General features: G+C 42.4%; 1 protein-coding gene across 9 annotated transcripts in view; it reads right to left on the reverse strand.

Moving 5' to 3' along the window:
- elf1 (E74-like ETS transcription factor 1) overlaps positions 1-26992 on the reverse strand; it is a 263652-nt gene that overhangs the window by 69445 nt on the left and 167215 nt on the right. The window contains exon 1 of one of the 9 annotated variants that reach the window (XM_048544401.2): positions 2826-2924. The exons of the other annotated variants lie outside the window; for them this stretch is intronic. The gene's annotated coding sequence lies outside the window, so the exon portion shown is untranslated. Of the gene's footprint in view, positions 1-2825; positions 2925-26992 lie in introns of those variants that run through there. 9 annotated transcript variants of the gene reach the window in all.

Raw genomic sequence — 26992 nt, forward strand, 5'->3', positions numbered from 1 at the left:
AACTCACATTTTTCAATGTAACTACTAATTCTATCTGAATAATTGCTTCCAGTAGATTCCCCATTACTGAATTTAAATTGCCTGATATGTAACTTGCTGGACTTTTTCCTTACAACCTTGGTTGAACGAACGTGTGATATTTGCAACTCTTAAGTCTTTTGGCACCTCCTCCAAGACTAGGGAAGATTGTCAATTCGTGGTCAGTACAATACCACTCTTGGACTGCCTAAGAAAACAACTGGCTTCTAATTTCACTTTTGAGAAGCAAGCCAAGGTAGCAACCTCGTATTGTCATAAGATGGCTCCTTCCATTTTGACTAGTTTTGCCATTCTTATTTGCAACATTTCACATTTGTGTCAAATGTTAGCAGCAAGAATCTGCCTGACAAATTGATTTGCTTATGTAGTAAAATCAATTAAATGAACACCATTCTTTGTACCAGCTATCCTTGGTCTATAGCAGTTAGCTCTGTGTAGCCTTTTGCTATATCGTGACTGCAGGATACACATATAATGCAGACACACACACGAGGCTTTCTTCTGTGTAATCACATGCACAGAAGGTGCTGCACATAAGATAACACTGCTGTTTCCACAGGTGTTGAAACTGCATAAATAATGTCTTTCAGTATTCTTGGAGAACAGGGCTTGAATTTTCTACAGTGTCAACTTGACTTCTGCATTGGCAATGTACCAATTCGCCAGATTTTACACATGTATCCATTTACAACTGATCATTGTTTGCTGCACAGGTGCAGGGGGGTACAAACACTGAAGGGAATGGGGGTCATGCAGCAAAGAGTGTTTTTTCTAATTTTTTTTAGAAACATATACAAATCTGTATTGTTCTGTACAAAGAGTCAGGCATTTTAACCTTATTTTCAAGAGCTGAGCAACACAACAAAAACAAATCCATTTTGTTTACAACACTGAAATAGCCTGGTCTTCTGTGCTGGTATGGATTCTTCAATTATGGCTGGATACCGTAAGCCTTTTTTCCTACCCTTTCCCAAATGTTTTGTTCCTTTCTTGATAAATTGACCCAGTTCCGATTTTAAATGGTTGTATTCCCTGCCTCAAAAGCTAATTATGATCTGGCACTTCCAACTCCAATTGCCTCCTAAATTGTAAAAGTTGTCCTCCAACTTACCCCTCTATTCTTCTAATAATGGTTGTGAATCACCAATAATAGGAACCAATCTTTCATTATTTACTGCCTGAAAACCTTTTCATAATTCTGAAAATGATTTCAGAATCTCCCTTAAACTTCCCTGTTTCAACTGCGAATGTTTCACATTTCATTTCTGGTGTATTTCTGTGGCTTTGTTGATGCTGTCCTCTTTAACCATCATTTTCATGATAATGAGCACAGAGTTGCGTGTAACATCCCAACTCTGATAATTAATCCCAACTGATGTCCTGTGTAATATTTCTTCGTTTTTTTTTAGTTCAATACCTCAAAGATGAGAATCCTGAAACTTGTGTTTTTCTAACATGCACTCGATCCTTGCTGTGTGGTTCATTGTAATCCTAGTTGAAAAATTTCTAAAGGATGCAGCCGACATCCCTGCTTAGACCATGTAAACATTATTCACTTCACTCACACACGATGATCGTTGAAAACATTTCAGGTTTCCATAAATTGTTTATACAGAAGACTGCAGTTCAGTTTTATGTGATATATTGACCTAATGTTTGAATTGAGCTACCTCGGTCCCTGACATTTTTCAAAATTGCAAAGTATGCTTGATTCATAAAACCTTCTCTACAAATACATAGAAAAGGTCCTAACTCAGTTCGATACAGTCCTTGAAGAGAAAGTTTATTGTGTTCAGTTCTGGTCACCTCATTACAGGAATGTTGTGGAAACTTTAGAGAGAGTGCAGAGATTTACCAGGATGCAGCCTGAACTGGAGGGCAGGTCTGATGAGAAATGGTTGAGAGCGCTAGGGCTTTTCTCATTGGAGCGAAGAAGGACGAGAGGTGACTTGATAGGGGTGTACAAGGTGATGCGAGGCAGAGACTTTTTTCCCAGGGCGGAAATGACTATTACAAGGGTGCATAATTTTAAGGTGATTGGAGGAAAGTGTAGGGGAGATGTCAGAGGTAGGTTCTTTACACAGACAGTGGTGGGTGGTGCATCTCACTACAGGAATGCAACGCCACATGCCATGATGATCAATTGCCTGAAGAATCAGGATGACTACAGCGACCATCAGACAGAACATTTAATTGATTAAAGTCAAAAGTGTGGATACTGGAAACATGAAACAAACACAAAGAATGCAGCAGAAGCTTATTAGGGCTGGCAGCATCAGCGGTGGGGAAAAAACTGATTTGCCTGAGTCATATTCAGTTGTATGTGCAAATAACGATAACTTAGTAATCTGACAGACACTTGGGTCTAAACCCTTATAGATTTATTGTAAATAAGGAATTTTAAAAACTTGACTTGAATTTATAGATTGACAATTAACAAATCACTACTTTTGGACACAGTGACAAGAGCTTAATCGTAATTTGAAAAAGGATCCTTTAAATTTGTGTTGGATTTCAAATCTATCTCATAAAAGGCAAAAAGACATGGCCGTCAATAAAACTACCATGATTCACCAACCACAAGCTATAATTTGAAAACAAAACATTTGACAATGAAGGTACACGTAACAGTCAATCTGAAAATGAACTTCTTGAAAGTGCTGGCATCTACCCAAGGTAAGTAGTTAAATGAGTCAATCTGTCATGATGTCCGAGACATAAATCACTATTATCTACAAATTATGGAGGTCTCAGCAACATTTGTTCTAATTAAGTAACCATTTTACCTCTCTCTTTTCTCTTTTGTTCAAGGACAGCGCAGGCCAATGCAGAAAGCATTCTGTTGTCTCACATCAGAGCCAAATTCAGATCTGTTGGAACCGGACTGTCCAGTTTACACACCAATCAACTTTCTCTAGGCTGTGTTCTGACTTGTCAGAGAGAGATCAGATTACAACTCGTAGGCAGTTCTTTAAGTATCTGTGTACACAATTAAACACGGCTTTGCCGTTCTGATCGTCGCAATAAATCGTCATAATTTCAGCTAAGCAATATATCTGTGTCTCCAGTGTGAATTGCAATTCCTGAAAACCAGATCGATCTGTGCGACTTATAATGTAGCAATTTCTGCTGTAGGGTCAAAACTATTACACAGCATAATGATTAAACATAAATGTCACAGCTCACTGGGATAGGGCACTGGAAATCAACCCTGCTATCCCCAGGGTCATCATTAAAGTTAAAGATTTTGAAAAGTGTGCAGAATTCACCATTTTATTTGACTTTTAGACCCAAGTTTACAGGAAATATACACCAGGTTGCTTTACTTACAGGAATTTCCATTTATCACAAATAAATAGATTCTCGCTACAGGTGAACAATTACGAACCATTTGCACAAATTCTCTGATTAAAAGTCTAACCTACGTATAAACTCACCCTCAATAGGCACAAACACAAAAAAAATGGGTATTATGCGTGAAGAGAAAGATGGGAAAACAGTTCAGTGGTCTATGTTCTCAGGGTTTTCTGAGATTATTCTTGTGCTGACCAGAATGTCGCATGTCTTTTTTCTCCAGATGCTTCCAGTAATTTTCAGGAGGCACAGGTTGAATGTTTCTTACATATAAACATCTCTCATTTGTTAGTTAAAGGTTACAGCTTACAGCAACTTACAAAGAAAGAACTGCAAATTGGTTTTCTTCACGCTTAAAGAGGCTTTACTGCAGAGAACAGAGACTGAGCTTGCAGAGATCTCATGGCTTGTTCAGCAACCTGGGAACCAATCAATCACATATATGTTGCCAGGTAGAAGGTCTTTGTCATTGACAATTGGTCACTAAACACACAGACCAATCAGACACTTGCTGCCAAGTAAATCTCTATTTATATTGCCATTGGCTCCACCTTATTTGCAAACCACCCACTACTGCTTGAACCAGCAACTGTACAAACAGCACTTACAATGAATGTTGTTACTTAATTCAAAAAATGCAATCTCTCAACAGTCTTTAAAAACAAGTGTCACAAATAGTCCTTCGATGTCATATGTATATTGATCCAAATCCTTACAGGCAACATTGATGTCAGGACAATATTATCCACGGGCCAGACACTAGATTCCCGAAGCAATGTTCTGATGAGAACTTAGTCACAGGAAATTTTCACCTGAACAGCAGAAACGTGTTAGGGATTTTCTTCAAAGCATCCATGAAGTGGTCAAACAGTCCTGCCAATGTATGGGAGTCTCTAGGTTGTGTCCAGCCAAAATATGGAAAGTTTGTGAGGAAAAACACAAAATATTTCATGTGACATCACTAGGAGCTGGCCGAGGTGAAGTTGAGAGGGGGTGTAAATTTCAAAACAATCAATCTACCAAAAATTCCAAGCCTTCCCTGCTTGTGGAAAATCTGCAGATTATGCATTGGACTTCTCAGCTATCTCAGAATCCATCAAACCAGAATCATCCTCAATCCCAAGGGAATGCTGGACAGAGAAGATGAATTTAATGTCCAGCACTAGGATTGGTGTCTGATACTCCATATGCTACAAGAGATCGTTACCTCTGGATTAAAATGTATTTTTGAAAGCAAGTACAAGAAAATTCGATATAAATTAAGTACTTAAAAACTCAAATATTTCTTCTATTAACCCATATTGCAGCGACTATATTTAAAATATGTCGTGTATTTGCATAGTACATCTCATGGAACCTTATAGACAATTAAGTATTTTGGACTAAAGGCAAGGGTATTACTTAGATAAAAGCAAAATACTGCAGATAGTGAAAATTTGACATGAAAACAAAGAATGCTGGAGAAACCCAACAGACCTGGCTACATCTGTAGACAGAGGAACAGAGTCAGTATTTTGAAAATCAGACTCAAAACACTAACTCTATTTCTCTCTCCGTGGATGCTGACATACCTACTGAGTTTCTCCAGCAATTTCTGTTTTCATTTTATTGTGTATTACTTATAATTGCAACATTTAACTGGAAAGAAGACAATCGTAAATTAATCCAATAAGCAATTCGGAAGTGACACCTTTCCTCAAGAAATGGTAATTCAGTACCAAAAAGCAAGGTTACAGTGATGCTTCTAATGGAAAGGTAGACAAGTACAAGGTGAAAAGTAGACGGATATGCTGATGTGGTAAGATAAAGTAAAATGGGCGGGGGCCTTGCACCACTCTGAATGGGCTATTTCAGGGTTGAGATACAAAGCTACTTGGAAGCTGATTTTGATCAGAATTTGGCCCTTGGCACAAAGAAGACGACAAGCCTTGAAACATAGGAGAGAAACCTCTTCATAAGAACAGACAGCTTCAGCAACCTCACTTCCAAATTCGCAAATGTCAAGAAATAATAAGGCCACATTGTATTGTTAACCCATCAATGAGTTTGCAATAAGTCAATAAAGAGATTACAGTTGACCTTTGGACTAAAGATCAGAGCACTGTCTCATGCTAAATGGCTTTTGGAGAAAGAAGGCACTAATCATGAATGACAATGAGAAAAAGAAAATTCTAAGAGGCATAAGTTTATCAAAATCATTCAATTGATGATACAAACTTTCACTGTGCTCTGAGATGGCCGAAAGCTTACATGATTTTGCATAAAGAGAGTTTTAGGGACAAAGGGTAGACTAACAGTAGCAATGGGAAGTTCTTCAGCGCAGGGATGGGTTGGGTTTTCTTGCACAATTAGGTACTCAGCTCATTGCACATTCATGTGCATATAAAATACCAAATTTTACAAGCAGACAAGTGGCAAGTTCTGTTCTCCGACCAGAATTTCTGAGTTCCAACTTCCATCCGCCATATATGAAAGGCACTCAGTGCATCACTCAACCTCTGCTCATCCTGTCCACCAGCACCTCCCCCCTCCCAGGATGTCAGATACACAGTAAACAGCAATGCCACACTTTGGTGATGCCTCCCAAAGAGATTTTCCTGAACACTATCATGGAGAGACAGGGAGTATTTTTCCTAGGGATAGTGATAAGATGCCATCCCTAATAACAAATACAACCAGGACAGTGGTAGCAGCCAAGATCAGCACCCATGGACAGCTCACGAGAACGTGCCACCAGCGTCTCAAAAGGATGAATGATCTGCTGTACTCTGCAAGGGTTGGTATCACTGTCTATTCAAAACTTCCCACCTCTGTCAATGTGATCGAGCACTCTAAGGTGGGCATGCCACAGGACTATCAAACACAACAGCCTAACAAGATTGTGCAGTTGAATATAATTCTACCAAGCTGGGATGCTAATGGGTATTCACAATGAATATGAATGTTAAGAGGTTCCTGACCATCCAGACTGGAAAAGCTGGCCCAGCTGAAAGATTCCAATGGTTCCAAAAACTCTATCCTGTCATTAGGAAACTAAACTGTTGCTTTCCATCCATTTAAACTTCCCTGACTGCCCTTCTGCGAGCTTTGGATGGGGCCCTGAAAATTCTGGCTGTAATTTTTTCCTTAAAAAGCTGCTGCTACGAATATTTGACCCAGTGAAAGAACATTTATCATCTTCTGATTTGTCAATCTGTGTAAGAGAGAATTCAGAGATAACAAGGTGTAGAAGTGGACGAACACAGGTCAAGCAGCATCAAAGGAGCAGGAAAGCTGGCGTTTCAGACCTAGACCCTTTTTCTAGGCCCAAAACGTCAGCTTTCCTGCTTTTCTGATGCTGTTTGGTCTGCTGTGTTCATCCAGCCCTATACCTTGTTATCTTAGATTCTCCAGCATCTGCAGTTCCTACTATCTCTAAGAGAAAATTCACTCAAGTTTTGACAAAGCTACAGGGATGTGCAGAGCCAAAGGATGTTGCGTTCTCTTCAAGCCACAGCAGCACATCCATGACCATCAGGCATGTAACCCTCGACTATTTCCTCCAGAGTGTCAATTTTGGCTCAGTGGCATCACACTGTTCCCCAGGTTAGAGGTCATAGCTTCAAGTCCCATTCCAAAACTTGACACTTGCGCACTGTATAATTGCACTGCTGGGCTTATCATTTTTCAAACAACGCATGATACCACCTGACCATGTGTACCTCCCAGCTGGAACTCCTCAACAATGCTAAGGAGTGTTCTTGTGGCATTTTACCTTGTTGCTTTTTGTACGGTATTGCTTTCAGTTGTGAACCCTTACAGTGCACAAATTATCACTGGCCTTTCTGTACAACAGTCCCGCACTTCAAAAAGTAGTTCTCTGGTGTTAAAGCAATTTAAGTTGGCAGCTGTGGCTCAGTTGGTCACTCCTGAAACAGACGTTTGTGGGTTCAGGTCTCCTGAAAACAAAAGTCTAACCAGATACTCAGGTACAGTAAAGGAATTCTGCACTGTTTTCAGTTGAGACGCTGAATTAAGAGAGACTCTGACTGATCTCTCGTGTGGGTGTAAAGGTTTCCATGGCAATTTAAGAAGAGCAGGCGCAATCCCTGCTGCACTGATCAATAGTTCCTTTATTATCATTACTTAAAACAAATGATCTCATCATGCACTACACTGTTGTTTGTGGGAACTAATCAGGTGCAAATTAGCTGTTGTGCTTTCTGTAGTACAACAATGACTACATTTCAAAGTATCTTATTGACTGCAAAGTGCTATGAGATGTCTGATCTTAAAAGCACTGTATCTTTGAAAGATTTGTGATCATAAAAGATACTTTTTTTAAAAAATGCAACTGCTTTTATTTGCACACTGAACATCATAACAGAAAAAAATATTGAATCTCAGCTGACATGAGTAGTACATCTTTCTTTTGAATACAATAATCACATATTCTCTAATCTGCCATTCAAACTTCAGTTCATTTCTCCAAAAAAGATCGTTTGGATGCCTAAAGTACAGTTTCCATAAGTACCAAGAACTCTCTGGGATCTCTCCCAAATGACTATGCTCATGTGTTAACCCTCCAGCTAGATTTGTCATGAAAACTGTTTGCAGCTTCTGGGAGTTTCATTAATAGCTTTGTGGAAGGCAAAATGTTTCAAACTGACTGTACTGCACCCAGGGTAATTTCCTGTATAAAGACCAAATGTTTCTGTGGCAGATGGAGAATGTGAAGAGAAACCAGTTCAGAAGGTTGCATGATAAATAGAATTCTAGGCCAAGAACATACAAGATAACAAAGTGTGAAGCACTCCTGAGATGCTGCTTGGCCTGCTGTGTTCATCCAGCTTCACACTTTATCAACAATTTCTGATATTTATCCATCCTATTATAATCACAATAATATGGTGATTAACTAGTCGTTGTGCTGACTTCCTACACATAAGTAACAGACTGAAAATCAGGAAATATTGCAAAGGCAATGTTCTGAAGACACTTAAACACATTTTCCTCTTGAGGACTCAATGATGAAGGGTCTAGGCCCGAAACATCCGCTTTTGTGCTCCTAACATGCTGCTTGGCCGGCTGTGTCCATCCAGCTCCACACTTTGTTCTCTCAGATTCTCTAGCATCTGCAGTTCCCATATTCACTCTCAAGTGTTAAACACAGCCAGTCTAGAGTGTAAAGATAACCAACAGTAGGAATCTGGATGAACACAGCAGGCCAAGCAGCATCTCAGGAGCACAAAAGCTGATGTTTCGGGGCTAGGCCTTTCATCAGAGAGGGGGATGGGGAGAGGGAACTGGAATAAATAGGGACAGAGGGGGAGGCGGACCGAAGACGGAGAGAAAACAAGATAGTTGGAGAGGAGAGTATAGGTGGGGAGGTAGGGAGGGGATAGGACAGTCCAGGGAAGATGGACAGGTCAAGGAGGCGGGATAAGATGGTAGGTAGGAATGGAGGTGCGGCTTGAGGTGGGAGGAAGGGATGGGTGAGAGGAAGAACAGGCTAGGGAAGCAGAGACAGGCTGGGCTGGTTTTGGGATGCAGTGGGGGAAGGGGACGAGCTAGGCTGGTTTTGGGATGCAGTGAGGGGAGGGGAAGAACTGGGCTGGTTTTGGGATGCAGTAGGGGAAGGGGAGATTTTGAAGCTTGTGAAGTCCACGTTGATACCATTGGGCTGCACCCCAACCTCAGTTCACCTGGGCCATCTCCAACACATCCCTCACCTTCCTGGACCTCTCAGTCTCCATCTCGGGTAACCAGCTAGAAACTGATGTCCATTTCAAACCCACTGACTCCCACAGCAACCTAGACTACACCTCCTCCCACCCACCCTCCTGCAAAAATTCCATCCCCTATTCCCAATTCCTCCGCCTCCGCCGCATCTGCTCCCACGATGAGGCATTCCACTCCCGCACATCCCAGATGTCCACGTTCTTCCAGGACCGCAACTTTCCCCCCGCAGCGGTCGAGAACGCCCTTGACCACGTCTCCCGCATTTCCCGCAACACATCCCTCACACCCCGCCCCCGCCACCACCGCCCCCAGGGGATCCCCCTCGTCCTCACATACCACCTCACCAACCTCCAGATACAACATATTATCCTCTGACACTTCCGCCATCTACAATCCGACCCCACCACCCAAGACGTTTTTCCATCCCCACCCTTGTCTGCCTTCCTGAGAGACCACTCTCTCCGCGACTCCCTTGTCCACTCCACACTCCCCTCCAACCCCACCACACCACACCCTGCACCTTCCCCTGCAACCGCAGGAAGTGCTACACTTGCCCCCACACCTCCCCCCTCATCCCCATCCCAGGCCCCAGGATGACCTTCCATATCAAACAGATGTTCACCTGCACATCTGCCAATGTGGTATATTGTATCCATTGCAACCGGTGTGCCTCCTCTATATTGGGGAAACCAAGCGGAGGCTTGGGGACCGCTTTGCAGAACACCTCTGCTCGGTTCGCAACAAACTCATATTCTGCTTGGGAACCCTGCAGCCCAATGGTATCAAAGTGGACTTCACAAGCTTCAAAATCTCCCCTTCCCCTACTGTATCCCAAAACCAGCCCAGTTCTTCCCCTCCCCCCACTGCATCCCAAAACCAGCCCAGCCTGTCTCTGCTTCCCTAACCTGTTCTTCCTCTCACCCATCCCTTCCTTCCACCTCAAGCTGCACCTCCATTTCCTACCTACCATCTCATCCCACCTCCTTAACCTGTCCATCTTCCCTGGACTGACCTATCCCCTCCCTACCTCCCCACCTATACTCTCCTCTCGAGCTATCTTCTTTTCTCTCCATCTTCGGTCCGCCTCCCCCTCTGTCCCTATTTATTCCAGTTCCCTCTCCCCATCCCCCTCTCTGATGAAGGGTCTAGGCCCGAAACATCAGCGTTTGTGCTCCTGAGATGCTGCTTGGCCTGCTGTGTTCATCCAGCTCCACACTTTGTTACTCCTTTTGTGTGCATGTGTACAGATGTACAAAGGGGGCATCACAGCCAACTTCACTCTTACCCTCCCCTACACATGTTCCAAAATAAGTTAGCTCTTAGCCCTCAACACATCTGTCTCTCTCTCATCCACACACACACACACACAGAGACACACACACACACACACACACACACACACACACACACACACACCTCATCACATTGTTGTTTCTGGAATCTTACTGTATCCAAATTGGTTACCAAATTATCCTACACCAAAGGAATCCTGTCTTCAACATTATTTTACTGTTACGAAGCACCTTGAGATCTTGAGGTCATGACAGGTGCTACATAAATGCTGACCTTTATCATCAAGAGTAGAGCTGCAACCGATGTCTTAGCTGACAGCGGTTAACTCAGTTCAGATCTCAAATTTTCTCATTTCAATTGCTAAAGGCTTGATTGGCTCATGTCTTTCTCATTTACTTACCGAGGGATGTGAATTTTAAATATGTTTAAAGAAACTGTTGATTATAAAATTATATGAACTGCTGTTTGAACACAATCTTTTGCTCAGTTGTTCTATCAGAACCCACTCAGCAGATTTAGAAAATAAATCATTGGGTACACATCAAATTCAAAAGGAAATACAGAGGCAAATGCATGTTCTGATCAGATAATTTTGACAAAAGTCACTCCCAACTAGCAGTTTGATGCAAGGCCTTTGCTTAAGTGGATCTGGATGTACCCGGATATGCAGCAACACAGAGGGAAGGCAACCCAGGATGAGGGAGTCCAGTGAAGGTTCACCAGACTGATTCCCAGGATGGCAGGACTGACATATGAAGAAGGATAGAATTGACTGAGCTTGTACTCACTGGAATTTAGAAGAATGAGAGGGAATTTCATCAAAAAGTATAAAATCCTACTGGGACTGTACAGGCTAAATGCGTGAAGAATGTTGCCAATGTTGGAGAATTCCAGAACTAGGGGTCACAGTCTAAGAATAAGGGGCAAACCGTTTAGGACTGAGATGAGGATGAATTTCTGCACTCAAAGTCGTGAACCTATTGAATTTTCTACCATTGAAAGCTGTTGGGGCCAGTTTGTTAGCGTATTCAATAGGCAGCCCTTGTGTCTAAAGGGATCAAGAGGATATGGAGAGAAGCGGGAGTGGGATACTGCAATTGTATGATCAGCCATGATCATATTGAATGCTGGCGCAGGGTTGAAGGGCCACATGACCTAGCCCTGCTCCTATTTTCTATATTTCTATGAGAGAACAGGGTCACCTAATGCAGGCTACAGATTAACATATAAAGCAAACGGAGTACAATTTCAAGGAGCTAAACTGAGAGGTAAATGTGGTTTGCCATTGAAGTGATGGATGCATACATGGCCACAAATGTGATTACATGATGGAATGTTAAGTACAAATAGACCGAAGCATTATGCGCACTACAGTTTCTCTTCAAATCAAGGGAGAATTGTTGATCTCACAATTGGAGTAGGGGGACAGTTTCCATGGCAGACCAATGAGTCCCAAAAGAGTCGATGATCAAATAACATGTACTTGGTCTGAAAGGAGGTAGTTTGATTGAGTGAATAATCTTTTCTAACTAAATGATTAACACAATGCTTATAAGCTGACACTAAGCTTTGTCATGATGTATCCGAAAGGAGAATGCAGTCTTGTCATCACATCATTCATATCACTGCATAAAATTCCTTGCATCCCAGTGTGATCTTTCATTCACTTGTAAACACCATATTTCCGCTTATAACAAAATGAACATTAAAACCGTAAGTGGTACTGATACGAATGATAGCTACCTATTATTAGGAGATAATATTTTTCAAAATTCATTACAGCAGCTAAAAACAAATTCAAAAGCCGAACACACAAAACCCCAAGAATTTGTGGGAGGCGATGGGCCAGTGGTTTTATCCCTGGACTGTTCATCCAGAGACCCAGACAGCATTCTGGGGACACGGGTTCAAATCCCGCCATGGCAGATGGTGGAATTTGAATTCAGTAAAGGATGTGGAATGTTGAACATGAATTCATTGTCGTTGGTCGGAAAAACCCATCTGGTTCACTAATGCCCTTTAGGGAAGGAAGCTGCCATCCTTACCTGGTCTGGCCTACATGTGATTCCAGGTCCACAGCAATTTGGTTAACTCTGAACTGCCCTCTGCGCAATTAGAGATGGGCAATAAATGCTACCTAGCCAGCGGCATCCTCATTCCATTAATAAATAGAAAAAAGCTCAACATGTCAAGTGGCTTCTTTCTGTGGGAAGGGAAAGAAAGAGAGAAAAAAGAAAGGGAAAATGTTTCATGGTTTATGAAGCCTCATCAGAATCTTTGATAGCAAGACATCTTGGACTGGTTAACACACTAGCTTACTAGCTTACATTATCTTGCCCACATGCCTCAAGGAAAAGCGGCTGGACAATATTCAAGATAGCAAGGCGTACAGCTGGATGAACACAGCACGCCAAGCAGCATCAGAGGAACAGGAAGGCTGACGTTTCAGGCCTAGACCCTTTTCAGTCCCTCTGAATGCGTTAGCTCTATGTTTGGACATAGATTAGACTCCCTACAGGTTAGATTTCTTACAGTGTGGAAACAGGCCCTTCGGCCCAACAAGTCCACACCGCCCCTTGCAGCATCCCACCCAGGCCCATCCCCCAATAACCCACACACCCCTGAACACTACGGGCAATTTAGCATGGCCAATCCACCTAGCCTGCACATCTTTGGACTGTGGGAGGAAACCGGAGCACCCAGAGAAAACCCATGCAGACTCGGGGAGAATGTGCAAACTCCACACAGACAGTTGCCCGACACTGGAATCGAACCCAGGTCCCTGGTGCTGTGAGGCTGCAGTGCTAATCACTGAGCCACTGTGCCGCCCAAGCGTTCTATAGGGGCTAGTACTGCACCAAAAGACATGATGTAGGAGACCATGTTGGTAACTTAATCAACCATGGAGGGTGTGTGTGATCATATGAAAAACACACATTTCCAGGTTTTTAAATGTCCGTGCATATGATACTGGCTGTCACTTGAAGTTTTGGTTATGACCACAGGCCTACATTCACCTTTAGGTAATACACAACACAATGAATGAAATGAATGGCCTTTATATTCACCTGAACGGACAAGCCATTTTTGACACAGAACTACATGCCAATTATTTTGTCAGTTTAATTTGAAAGGATTTTGCAGCTGGCTGATAAATTGATTTGTATGTGACACTACCTCAGCACACAACACTTGAAAAGAAAAACAGAAATTGCTGGAGAAATTCAGCAGGTCTTGCAGCATCTATAGCAAAGTTAATGATAGTCCAATTACAGCCTATCAGAACGTTCTGAAGAGGGTCATTGGGCCCAAAAAATTTAACTCTGCTTTCTCTCCATAGATGCTGCCAGACTTGCTGAATTTCACCAGCAATGCCTGTTTTAGTTGCAGATTTCCAGCACCCGTTGTTCTTTGTTTTATTTACCACTTCAAAAGATTGTTACTGGGATTGTAGATAGAGTCATAGATTCACAGAGATGTACAGCATGGAAACAGACCCCTTTGTCCAACTCGTCCTTGCCATTTGCCAGCATCTGGCCCATCTCCATCTAAACTCTCCCTAATCATATACCCATCCAAATGCCTTTTAAATGTTGTAATCGTACCGCTTCGTCTGGCAGCTTTATATCTTTCCCCTGTCACCATAAATCTATACCCTCTCGTTTTGAACTCCTCCAGCCTGGGAAAAGACCTTGCCTATTTACCCTATTCATGGCCCTATGAGGTTATAAACTTCTATAAGATCACTCTTTAGCCTCTGGCATTCCAGGGAAAATAGCCCAGCCTATTCAGACTCTCCCTATAGGTCAAACCCTCCAACCCTGGCAATATTGTTGTAAATCTTTTCTGAACACTTTCTAGTTTCACGACATTCTTCCTCTAACAAGGTGACCAGACGCGCATGCCATACTCCAAAAGCAGCTGAACCATGACTTTCATCTTCTGAATTTTCATGCAAGTTCAAATCAATAGACCGCAAACAGAGGGGATTCCAGCTGAACCTGTGTAGACCAGAGACACGAAGGTGAGTACTTCTATTCCTGTTCTATTGAAATAGTCTAACTTGAGACAGCTGGAGATTAAAACAGGGGCCTCCCTAGTTTCATGTAATTAAATTACATTTACCATCTGAGCCATAATAAATGAGCTAGGAATGAAAAACACTTACATTTTCCTTCATCCAATGAACATTCCACATGCTCCTTTATGTGTTCACAAATAATTCCTGACCTCACTGGAGAAACCTTGTTGACAATCTGATGCAAATGTGAAAAATAGAATCTCACACATTGGGGAGTAGAGTGGAACAGAATGGTATCCTAAATGGGTTAAATCCCTCCATGACCTTAGCTCTTCCAATCTCTGGGACCTTCTAGAGCCAACCCACTGAGCACTCAGTGACTGTGCCCATTTTCTTTTTCCCAGTGTTGGCAGCTATTGCTGTCAAGGCCCCAGGCTCTAAATTTCCTTCCTTTAAACTATCCACCTTGCTTTCCTTCGTTTAAGGAGCTTCCTTATAGAATTACCTCTTTGGCAAAGATTTAGGACTCTTGCCGTTTTTTTGTGATAGTCGATCTTCGGAAGGTTTTACCATATCAAAGGCACAATATCAATGCAAAGATGTCCTGCGCTGTTATATATTTTGAAGAGGAGAAACTAGATTTGGTTTTGGAAAGTGCATTTCATTCATATGAACAAGGAATAGCTTTGTCCCATTCAGCTCCTACAGCCTGCTTCATCACTGAATAAGGTCGTGCCGAATCAGATTGGAACCTCAAATTCACATTCCCACCTAATCCGATAACCATTCACCCCTGATGCTTTACAATACTCTATTCCTTCTGTGTTCTAGGACACTGCTTCAACCAACTTTTCAGCAAGAGAAACTATTCGTGAAACTAAAAAGGGTTCAGAAAAGATTTACAAGAATGTTCCAGGGTTGGAGGGTTAGAGCTAAAGGGAGAGGCCCAATTGGCTAGGGCTGTTTTCTATATCGGGGGTGGGGGTAAAAAAATCATCTCTGTTTTCAACGGATGACTCTGATTATTAAACAGTGACCTCTAGATCTAGATTCTCCAACAAACCACATCCAACCTGTCATGACTGCTCAAGATTTTATATGTTTCCATAACATTGATTCTTACTCTTCTATACTCCAGCAGAGAGTCTCTCCAACACTTCCACATCAGACAACCCACCAATTCCAAGTATTAGTCTGGTAAACCTACTCCCAGATTTTTCCAATGCATTTACATCCTTCCTTAAAAATGGTAATGAATAATGTAGAGAGCACTCTAGATGTTGTCTTACGAGTATTCTATATTATTTAAGAATATTCCTTTTTGTTTTGGTTAAGAATCCAAAGGGTCTCAGACTACGCATCAGCAGTCGTGCGCTCGGTTTCACCATGCCAGTTAGGACATTAAGAGGTTACAAGTAGGGGAAGTAGCAAAGAACCTTGAGTAAGCTTACAGTTGAGAACTCATTTCAACAGTACATTTACATTTTTCAAAGAGGCCCCATAAAGCAAATTGGAAATTTTAAAAAATGGCCTATTTGTGGTGGCAATGAGATCTAGCACAGATTCAAACCATCTTCTGTTTCGGGTCAGGACCCTTCATCCAACTTGCCTGCTCCTCTGATGCTGCCAGACTTGCTGTGTTCCTCCAGCTCCACACTGTGTTGACACTGACTTCTAGCATCTGCAGGTCTTGCTATATCTAAACAGTCTCCTTCCAGGTTCGGGTGTGATATTACTGCCACTCTGCTCAAACTGTAGATGTGTGAACAGGAGTGCGGGCGGAGCACTCTTTGTTCTCAGGTCAGAGGCAGGGCCACTGTGCTTAGGCTGAAGACTCAAAATTTCTGACCGCGGTGTCAAAGTTTAAAAGTAATTCAAACAAAGTGGGAGGCTAAGAATGAAGGCAGCTGCTGTGCAGGAACCTGTCCTGTAAATTTTAATCTGTGAAGACGAATTGCCACATAGTGGGTGTTGAAATACACAAAAGTACCTTACAGAAAAATTACACAAGTTCTCAATAGAGCCACTCATAAATGAAACACAGCAGGGATCAGAGTGATGAGCAACTGTTCATCCACTTAATCCTCTAGATAAGCAATTGAATCATGCATATTTACTGCTTTGACTTGAACCCCACCTCAGATTTTACAGCAGCCTTTTAAAAGGCTGCACACAAGGCCTGAAAAATATGTCATCTTCATTTAAACTGATTTTCACTTTAGGCAATACATTCCTCAATACATGATTGGACTTCATCTCGTGCTTCATGCAAATTTGATCCTGTTGACAAAGTCTGAAACCATGGCAAAACAATCCATAGTGTGCTTTTCTCTTTTAAGGCAACAAGCTAGGGTGAAAACTAGCTTGCACCCCAAAGCTTGCCAAGGTACCATACAACAGTATCATAAGTTTCTGTGAGAATGGGCAAGGTTGCTAGGCCCAACCTTTCAACAAAGTAATGGTGTGTGGCATGGGCCAGAGGAAGAGGCAACAAAATTTGCATCCATTGGAGGTTGTTATTCTTTACATATTTAAAATTAGATCTGGAACAGTATCACAGAAAGAAGACAAGAGCTGGAATTAACGATCCTGTACACGTGCTGCTAGCTCCCACCAATGGGCTTCTACCAAACTATTGTACAACCCATTTTAAGTAAATCATTGATACTTGAGAGAGACATGTTAAGCAGTATGCCAGAAAGGAATTTGAGCCTCTCACTGGGGTGGAACAATCTTAGGCCAGAATTCATGCGATTCCTGTACAGAAGTCCAAACTGGAATGGGCTTAAGTAGAAAATATGACTGACTTAAGAGTTCTGCCAATGTTCTGTCTATCTCAAGGAAGGAAACACAAAGAAAAAAGGCAATGCTCCAATGCAGTACGGAGGGATAGCCGCACTGCCACAGATGCCATTTTTCAGGTGTGACATTAAACCAAGCCTGTTTCCATTCTCAGATCGATGTAAAAGAATCACTGTATTATTACAAATTGAAGGAACTATCCCCGGTATCCTGGGCAGAATCTACCTCTCGAATCAACATCATCTGAACATATTACCCGCTTGTTGTCACATTAGTATTTAGCTTCAATTTTGGATTTTCCTTTCATGAGAAAGCAGGAGAATGGCTTGAATTTCTCCTCCAATGTTCTAACATAACATTTTCTTACGCCATCCCTCGACCACAAAGCAACTCATTTCCTGAGAGGGGAAACAGCCAGGTCGTGTCAGCTGCGTAGTTGTTATAGAAATTCTGCAGATAAAGCAAACGAGGGAGGAAGAATATGCAAGAACTTTCCGTGATAACACTGACAAAGCCCACACCAGTTTGCAAGACCTGTAGTCTGAGAATCAGTCAAACACTGGAACAAAACTCCAGCTTCAATTTCCTCTGCTCTGGAAGCTGCCCAATTCAAACCTGAAGCAGCAGTTACAGTACAGAAGTTTTCCTCAGTTACACATTTAAGGATTGAGATTCTGTCAAGTCCCTGGGAGATCACTATCACAGACTATCAATCAGCACTTGAGGAGACATGGGCCAGTCCTCGGTTTTAATACACCTAGGTTCTCAATAATCTACCTTTGGTTAGCAAAAATGAGCAGGAAGCGGCAAATTATGCAGCAGCGTGCATCGCTGAGCAAGACCTTCCACAGTGGATCGCCACTACTGTGCACAGACCAGCTGAAAACATAGCCCTGTTGTGGATATATGCCAAAAAGGCACCAATGCAATTCCACTGCAATTACATGAATGCTGGGCAAGGGGACATTACCAGCTTTCAATGTCCTACGGCCATCGTGGCTGACCCAGTTGGAAATGAGGCTTGTGGAAATGGTTGTAGGGTCAGGTTCTTTACAGGGAAAAAAAATACAAGGAGCTTCTTGGTCATTTAAAAATTGTACACTAATGGCAGAGTTAAGGTGCAAGTGTCACGTAGTCTGCACGCAGGAATACTGGGTCTACTCAGGAGATTGAAACTGCACATTTCCAGCTTTCCGAACTGGCATGACTTCTCGGTGAAGGGAGCTCACTTCTCATATGAGGAGAGTCACAGGGCTCAGAAGAGAAGAAAAATGCAGCAGCTGCTGGCTGAATATGCAGCCATCCGAAGATGCGTGGAAGGTCTAGGCTGGTGACCTAACATAAAACCAGAGAAGCACAGCCACTTACAGCAGACAGGAAGCCATTCAGCCCATTGAGTCTGTCATGGCTCTCAATGGAGCAACTCAATCACTCGCACACCCCCACCACGCCTCTGTTCAATTCTCAGTCCTGCAAGTTTATTTCCTTCATATCCCCAATCCTTTTGGGTTTCCTGATCGCCTCTGCTTCCACCAGCTTCATAGGCAGTGACACAGAGTTCCAGCTTCAACTCTGTGAACAAGTTCCATAGCACAAACTGTGTAATTTGTTTTGTTTTCAAGATCTCAAGTAAAAAATTAGCAACCAATGAGATTTGCTCATTTCTCAAAGTGCTTAATATACTTTATTTTGGAGAACAATACGAAAATAGGATCTACTGATAACAAGAATCCCACATCATTCATCCATGTATGGGTGCAAGGTCGCAGGTACAATTCCAGCTCATACTGAGTTTGATGATTACGCAGGGTTACATTTCAGAAACAAAGATTTGTTGTATTTGGGTCTGAAAGGGTTAAAACTTTGAGTGTAGTAACACCACCCACTGTGATAATGACACAGGGACTTGGTAACAGCAAAGTGGGGCTAATTGGATACAGCCTGGAACTACAGAGATCCCATAGGAGTAGCCATATTCATGTTATCTGTAAGTAGTTGCAGTGATGCAATAAACTTCATATTGCTAACTCAAAAAGACTCTTCTGCTTAGACCAAATAGATAGATACATAAGATTACCTTGGGCTTAAAGAAATGCTCTCGTCAACAACAGAATTATTGAACTTTTGTCTCCAAGGAGTACTGGAGGGAGAGAAAAAGGGGTCTATCAACAAGGTAGAGATAACAAGGTGTAGAGCTGGATGAACACAGCAATCCGAGCAGCATCAGAGGAGGAGGAAGGCTGACGTTTCAGGTCTAGACCCTTCTTCAGAAAAGGTAGCTGCTACCATCAAGGTAGCTGTGTCCCTCAGCATTAGTCAGTGATTCCTGTTAGACGGTGCTGACAGAGAGCTATAGGTGAGGACAGGGATGTGCAACTAAGTATATCCCAGCACTGATAATCCAGACTCTTTAATGAAGGACAACTGCATTGAAGGTAACGAGAATTGCTCCCACTCTCAAAACAGACCAGTTGGCATCTCCAGGAAGAGGAAGAAAAAGAGAAAAGAGTGTGAAAGAGAAAAAAGGACAGGGGGAAAAATAATTTGTTTTGAGATTCTCATTGTTTTCATTCAAGTTTTGGGAGGCTTGAACTGACAGCCAGGATCCTTATCTTCCTAACATCACCACGAGCATTCGATTTTAGCCTCAGGATAAGATCCAAATCTGTGTTCCGCGCGCATCACACCGCCAACCTGGACTGACCGTTCCCCGCCTCCTCACATTGCCCCACTACCTCTGTATCTGCCTGATACCTCCCCACATTCCTTGAACTGTCCCCATTAATGACACCTCCCTTGCACCTCATAGCTGCTTCCCCACCGACTGTCAGCTCCCATTCCTACTTTCACTGCCTTGCTGTCACCCCCAAATGCCAACAGTCAGCTCCAATTCCCCGAAATCTCTCATTCATTCTTGCATGAAATGCTCTTAAGTAATATTATCTTTCTCTCAGACCTCCAGGAGTGCCAACCTTTTTGAAGTGTCTCCCACAGATATTTGGCAGAATGAACACGCCTGATTATGGAATCTTGTTTTTGAACAAGCCTGAAGCCCTGGCCAGGAAAACATGGTCCCACTTCCTTCACATCTCCAGAGACAAGGAACCCACGATCCACACAATCTTGAGGGAGAAAGCAACTGATTCGACGGGATTCCCTCGATTTTTAACAAAAGCCCACTGCGGAACCACTGACCCAATTAGATCGGACTGGAGTGAACTTCAAAACAATATTTTACCTCAGCAGCAAGCAACAGAAGACAAAGCATTGGTGACTGCATGCACTAAGCAGCTGGTAAAGATGCCGAGAGATTAAGGGCACCATTAAATTACGAAAATATGAACATATTGAATACTGTCCATGAATTATCTTTCGGTTCATTTACATATAGTCACAGGACTCTGAAAAATTTTGTCGGTTCAACCTCCTCTCAACCCATTCCCAAACAGTATCGCGAGATACTTCCTTCAGACTCAAAGGTCGCAGAGTGATCCATCTGATGAAGGGTCTAGGCCCGAAACGTCAACTTTTGTGCTTCTGAGATGCTGCTTGGCCTGCTGTGTTCATCCAGCCTCACATTTTGTTATCTTGGGATCTCATTAATGAGTTGACTGAAAGCCAAGAGCAAGCAGTTACAGTTTCAGAGCTAGACCATTCAGAAAAGATTTCAGAAAGTACTCCTTCCAACAAAGAAGGGTGGAAATCTGGGATTCTGTCCCAAATAGCTGAGATAACAAGATGTGGAGCTGGATGAACACAGCAGGCCAAGCAGCATCAGAGGAGCAAGAAAGCCGACGTTTCGGACCTAGGCCATTCTTCAGAAAAAAAACCTCCAGCATCTGCAGTTCCTACTATCTCTGTCCCAAAGAGCTGTCGACATTCGGTCAATTGAAACTTTAAAACAATGCTAAAATGGGTGAATGGATTTGACATGCAATTTGTTTGTGTTGTACTAAATGGGAGGAGGAGCACAACAACAATGCCTGTCACTAATACTTTAAAGCATCTGCTAACAGATGTCCAAGTGGAGGATAATCATTTGCATTTAGATAACACTTAAATCAGAGAAAAATCCCAAAGCACTTAACAAATGCACAGCTGTACATAATTCAACAGCATATCAAAGGTGGTGGTATGGGCCATCACCTAAATCATTGTAATCCAATGCCAGAGGTGGGGATGGGTGTATATTCAAGATACTGTACATTATCATGGATGGCACAGTGGCTCAGTGGTTCGCACTGCTGCCTCACCAGTGCCAGGGACCCAGGCTTGATTCCAAACTCTGTGTGGAGTTTACACATTCTCCCCACGTCTGCGTGGGTTTCCTCCACGTGCTCTGGACTCCCCCCACAGTTCAAAGATGTACAGGTTAGGTGGATGAGCCGTGGGGAATGTTGGGATACTCTTCGGAGGGTCTTTGTGGACTTGATAGGCCAACTAGCCATCCACACTGTTAGGCTTATGTGATTATGGATGCACATTGCCAACTATCCTCTGGCCAGGTGAAGACAGAACTTTAGCTTAAACCACAGAAACACACAGCACAGACAGAGCCCTAACTGGTTGTTGTTAGCTCTTCAAAAGCAGGCTCTCACTACCCAACAAAACTCCACATCTTTCAAACTTTTGAAGAATGATTGACATGTCATTTGCAACTTACTTCTGAATTTGCTTTCCTCACACTTTAAGGCAGTGCATTCTAGATTAATATAACTTGCTGTGTAAATATCTCGTTTCTAATTTCCTCCACCTGGCTTCTTATCTCAAATCTAGTTCTTCCAATTACTGAACATCCAACCCAATGGAAACAGTTTCTGCTTACTCGCTATTAAAAGCTCAAATAATTGTAAACGCCACAGTTGTATATATTAACGCTTTCTCGTCCAAAAAACTTCCAGTTTTTCTAGTCTCTTCACCTCCCTCAAGAGTTTAGAAAAATGTACCTTATATATTTTTCATAAATCAATGATAAATTATTTTGTGTAATTTTCTGAAGAAGGTTCCAGACCCGAAACATCAACTTTCCTGCTACCCTGATGCTGCTTGGCCTGCTGTGTTCATCCAGCTCTACACCTTATTATCATAAATTATTTTAAAGCTGCTTAGCAAACTCTATTTGAGCTGGGTAACACTAATGGAAGAAGTTTTAAGCAATTACCTACACTTTCATGAAAGCAGTGGAACATTCATTTGATACTGAAGGCAAGCACATGAGACAAAGCGACCACATCAGAGAACTGGGCCCTTAAAAGGAGAAGTTAACGCAAGCTGTTTAATCATCATGACATTGGGTTTTGGAATACCAAACTCTTCCACAATTACTATCCAGCACAGCCCGTTCCTCTTTACAGGCCCAGCACTGGTCCAACAGGCAGGCTTTCAGTTGATAGCGCTGACTCATTCTGAGAAACAAACAGGGCTAACAATTTTATGAAGCCAGCATGATGTGCCCATGGCACTGGTCTGCCTGGGGAGAATGAAAGATGCAGCTTCTGGAGACTACTGCGAGCCACACAGGACAATCAAAAGGCATTAAAATAGTTTCCTTTAAAATGTCAACACTTCTTAATCAAGAAAATGCTGGAGAAAAATGATGGGATATATAATGAAACAAAAATAAGGCTGGAGAAAATCCAGTTGGATAAAATCACCGGAAATACTTGGACGAGTTTACGCTGATGACACAATCATTGACGAGCCGTTGATGCCCAGTCTTGAGTTGCTAGATTTGTTTGAAGTCTGCCACATTTAGCACAGTGATAGTGCCACACAACACGATGGAGGATATTCTCAATGTGAAGGTGGGATTTCATCTTCACAAGGCTCGTGCACCGGTCACTCTCTGTACAGGACATGCTATCTCCAATAAACCAAAACAGCACATCCAAAGTCAGAAGCTCAACCTACTGGACTATACATCTGGAACCATTATCCATGAGACTGCATGTTTGAACATACAGGCCCTGAAAATATATTGTTCAATCCCAACATAATTTAATACATGCTTGTTCATATTCTTTGTTTTTTGTGATGCTAAAGGATATTTGCAAAATCTACTGACTTAAGGAAAGCCTAACTTTTTTTCTTAAGAAGCATCTTGCTGAAGCTTCATCCTGCCAAGAGGCAGCAAGATCCTGTGACACTACATCACTTCCTGTGATGATGTAAATTATCTGCTAATAAGCCTGACACAGTCAGATTTAACCGCTTATCCTACAATATAGTATGGGGTGTCATTAAAATATCTTGAAAGAATCTCAGCATTGTGCTCAGGAGGCCCATTCAAATATATCACTTTCTCAAAGAATAAGAGAAGTGCATTGAAGCTGGAAATTCTCTTCCCTTGGAAATTCCTATATACTGAAGCAACCTTTCTGATTGACCTCAGCAGCAACTAATTAACTCTGTGGGCTCCAGTTACTGTAATTGCTTATGGAAATCAACAGAGATCAAACTAACTGTTCTCTGGGAAAACTGTTTTATACTCTTTTTGAAAAAAAGCACTGTTGGCTTTGCAAAAGACAAACTCTTCTAATGGTTTGCATGTGATGTTGCACTTACCAACACAGGTGACCATTTAGGTAGATTGCAGACAAACATGATGTGGAAGGTTACAGAAATGACTCAACTTCCTCCACACACCACAACACACAGTTACAAAAGCACTGAACGACTTCGTTTAAAAAGGATCATCATTGTTTTTAATTTCCAAACTTGAAGAATCTACATTAAATAGTAGTGCTACAGTACCCGTATATGATACGCTGTCTACTGTGTTCACTTGTTGCCTGAAATGAGAACTATCAGGACAGAAGGACATTCAAGAGACTTACAAGTGCACTCACATTTAGTTACCAACAGAGAACTGAAGTGTTGTCCCTTTAGACCTACGCATTTGTATTGAGTTGTATTGATTCATTTTTAAGTTGTGGTCTTTCAAACTCAAGTTTTACGGGAACTCGAAATGGCTGCTGTGAAGTGATCTGTCTACTGTATAAAAATCATTGAGCAAAACTTAGTCAATATAATGTCCTTCCTTGTTAAGGAGGGCATTATTAAAATGTTAAAAAGTAGTTTTCCAATGGTGATTAGAAATGAGATATGGTGCATATGGTAAACTGGTAGATTGGGGAATGGAGAAACAGCTCCAAAAATGATGAGTTTATAAACTGTAACCTCACAGTTAACTGCAGTGTCAAGACCCAAAACTTCATCTGGCCTCTTCTTGCAAAAATGTGTTCTTGCAAAGAAGATCAGGAGTTTGCTGTGGACCAAACCACCAATTTTATGTTTATTCAGTACCTAATGCCACTGAAGCTCAGATTGCACCACAGATAGGCTCAGTTATCTTATGTGTAACACCTCTATCTGAAAGACCAATCTCATGATTGCACTGCTTACCAAGGGCAATCTGATCCGTTTCATTTGAAGAAAGTCCAAAATGCAGCAACAAGAGGAAGACTGCATTTGTTAAATCCTTTGGGGACACTATTTAGATATCATTACTAAGTATTTCACTATATCATGTGTTACCTCAATTCACTTAAGCAAGCTACTTTAGCAACCATGGCATAACATAATTTGTTGGTTATGAATTATTTGGCAATGTTTTGAAGGTATGAAAAGCTCTTGTCAAATGCAAAATCACTCTCTTCACTGTCAGTAATTGGGGGAAGCAATGGCCTAGTGGTATTAATGCTGACTGTTAATCCAGAGACCAAGATAATGTTCTGGGTTAAAATCCTGCCGTGGCTGATGGTAGAATTTGATTTCAATGGGGAAAAAACATCTGGAATTAAGAATCTAGTGATAACAATGAATCCATTATTGAGGGGAAGAACTCAACTGCTTCACTAATGTCTTTGTGGGAATGAAATTGCCATCCTTACCTGATCTGTCATACAAGTGACTCCAAACACAAAGCAATGTGGTTGACTCTTAATAGCCCCCTGGGTATTAAGGGATAGCCAATAAATGCTGCCTAGAAGCAAAGCCGTCATCCCATGAATGAATAAAGGAAAAAAAGTAAAATAAATTCGGTTAGAAGTTCAGATTGGACAAAGGGAGCTAGCTTATTAAGTTTATTCGCTGAATGAATTGAAGATAACATGAGGCCCTCTACCTTGACCCTTATGAGAATCTACCTCTGTTTAATCGTTAGATCAGGGCTCTGTATTTCAGGTAAGAGCAAGTTATTGTACCCATATTTCAGCTTTTAACAAGCAGTTATATTTTCCCAAGCAAGCAGAGAGTCAGTAGTTCTCAAATTCACTATGGATTTGGCAGCTGACTTGTATTATCTCTCTCAAACACAGGCTCTGGATTAAGCTTCAATTCTTTTACCAGTCAATCATCTCGACATTTTAAGCACACACCAAATAATACAGTACATAGCTATCCATACTGCAGATTACCATATTAATGTTTGGGCAGTTGTAGTTCAGTTGCAAGACTGATCCCAATCCACAATCAAAATGGCCAGTGAAAATCCTTCCAGTATGTATCTCAAGTCATCATACTGCAGAGGGTATTGGCACCCCTAACATCAATGTATGCATGTGTACAGCTGGAAGCTCATGCCAACTGTGCCCATTTCCACATGCATGGTAGTATTGATGTCCAACATCCCATACCACTGTCACTCCACTTGCAACACCATCCGGGGTGCTGTTCACCCACCAACACTGGACTTAGTTTGTTTGATGTCTACAACACAGCACTGTGTCCAACAGTAGAACTTTACTGAAGTGAAGATTCAGATGTCTGCAGATAGCATATGGTAGAGGGCACATGACTACGACAGACATTGTGCATGATAGCACTTCAATCCAAGTATGGTGGGTGCCTCACTTCCCTGCTCTCCCACTCACCATCCCCTGCTTGCAGCCTTACTGTGACCTCCCTGGTCACCTGCTTGCGGGTACCTCGCTTCCTACCCCAGTAGTAACTTCCCACTCTCCCCACCCTGCCACCCCACTCCAACCTCCAACTTGTTGCTGCCTTCGTCTCTCATTCCCAGGGACAAAGAAGAGTGAGGCAGCATGACGGTGAACGGGATGCAGTGGGAGGAGAGGAAGAGCTGGGCTGGTTGTGTGGTGCAGTGGGTGGAGGGGACGAACTGGGCTGGTTTTGGGATGCGGTGGGGGAAGGGCAGATTTTGAAGCTGGTGAAGTCCACATTGATTCCATTGGGCTGCAGGGTTCCCAGGCGGAATATGAGTTGCTGTTCCTGCAACCTTCGTGTAGTATCATTGTGGCACTGCAGGAGGCCCATGATGGACATGTCATCTAAAGAATGGGAGGGAGAGTCAATGTGGACTTCACAAGCTTCAAAATCTCCCCTTCCCCTACTGCATCCCAAACCAGCCCGGCCTGTCTCTGCCTCCCTAACCTTTTCTTCCTCTCACCCATCCCTTCCTCCCACCTCATGCCGCACCTCCATTTCCTACCTACCACTTCATCCCGCCTCCTTGACCTGTCCATCTTCCCTGGACTGACCAATCCCCTCACTACCTCCTCACCTATACTCTCCTCTCTACCTATCCTGTTTTCTCTCCATCTTCGGTCAGCCTCCCTCTCTCTCCCTATTTATTCCAGTTCTCTCTCCCCATCCCCCTCTCTGATGAAGGGTCTAGGCCCGAAACGTCAGCTTTTGTGCTCACGAGATGCTGCTTGGCCTGCTGTGTTCATCCAGCTCCACACTTTGTTCGCTTTTTATTTAACATTTCTTGCTCAAGAAGATGGACTTCAAACCCTGGTC

Source organism: Stegostoma tigrinum, chromosome 15 (genome assembly GCF_030684315.1).
Source record: "Stegostoma tigrinum isolate sSteTig4 chromosome 15, sSteTig4.hap1, whole genome shotgun sequence".
Taxonomy (NCBI): domain Eukaryota; kingdom Metazoa; phylum Chordata; class Chondrichthyes; order Orectolobiformes; family Stegostomatidae; genus Stegostoma; species Stegostoma tigrinum.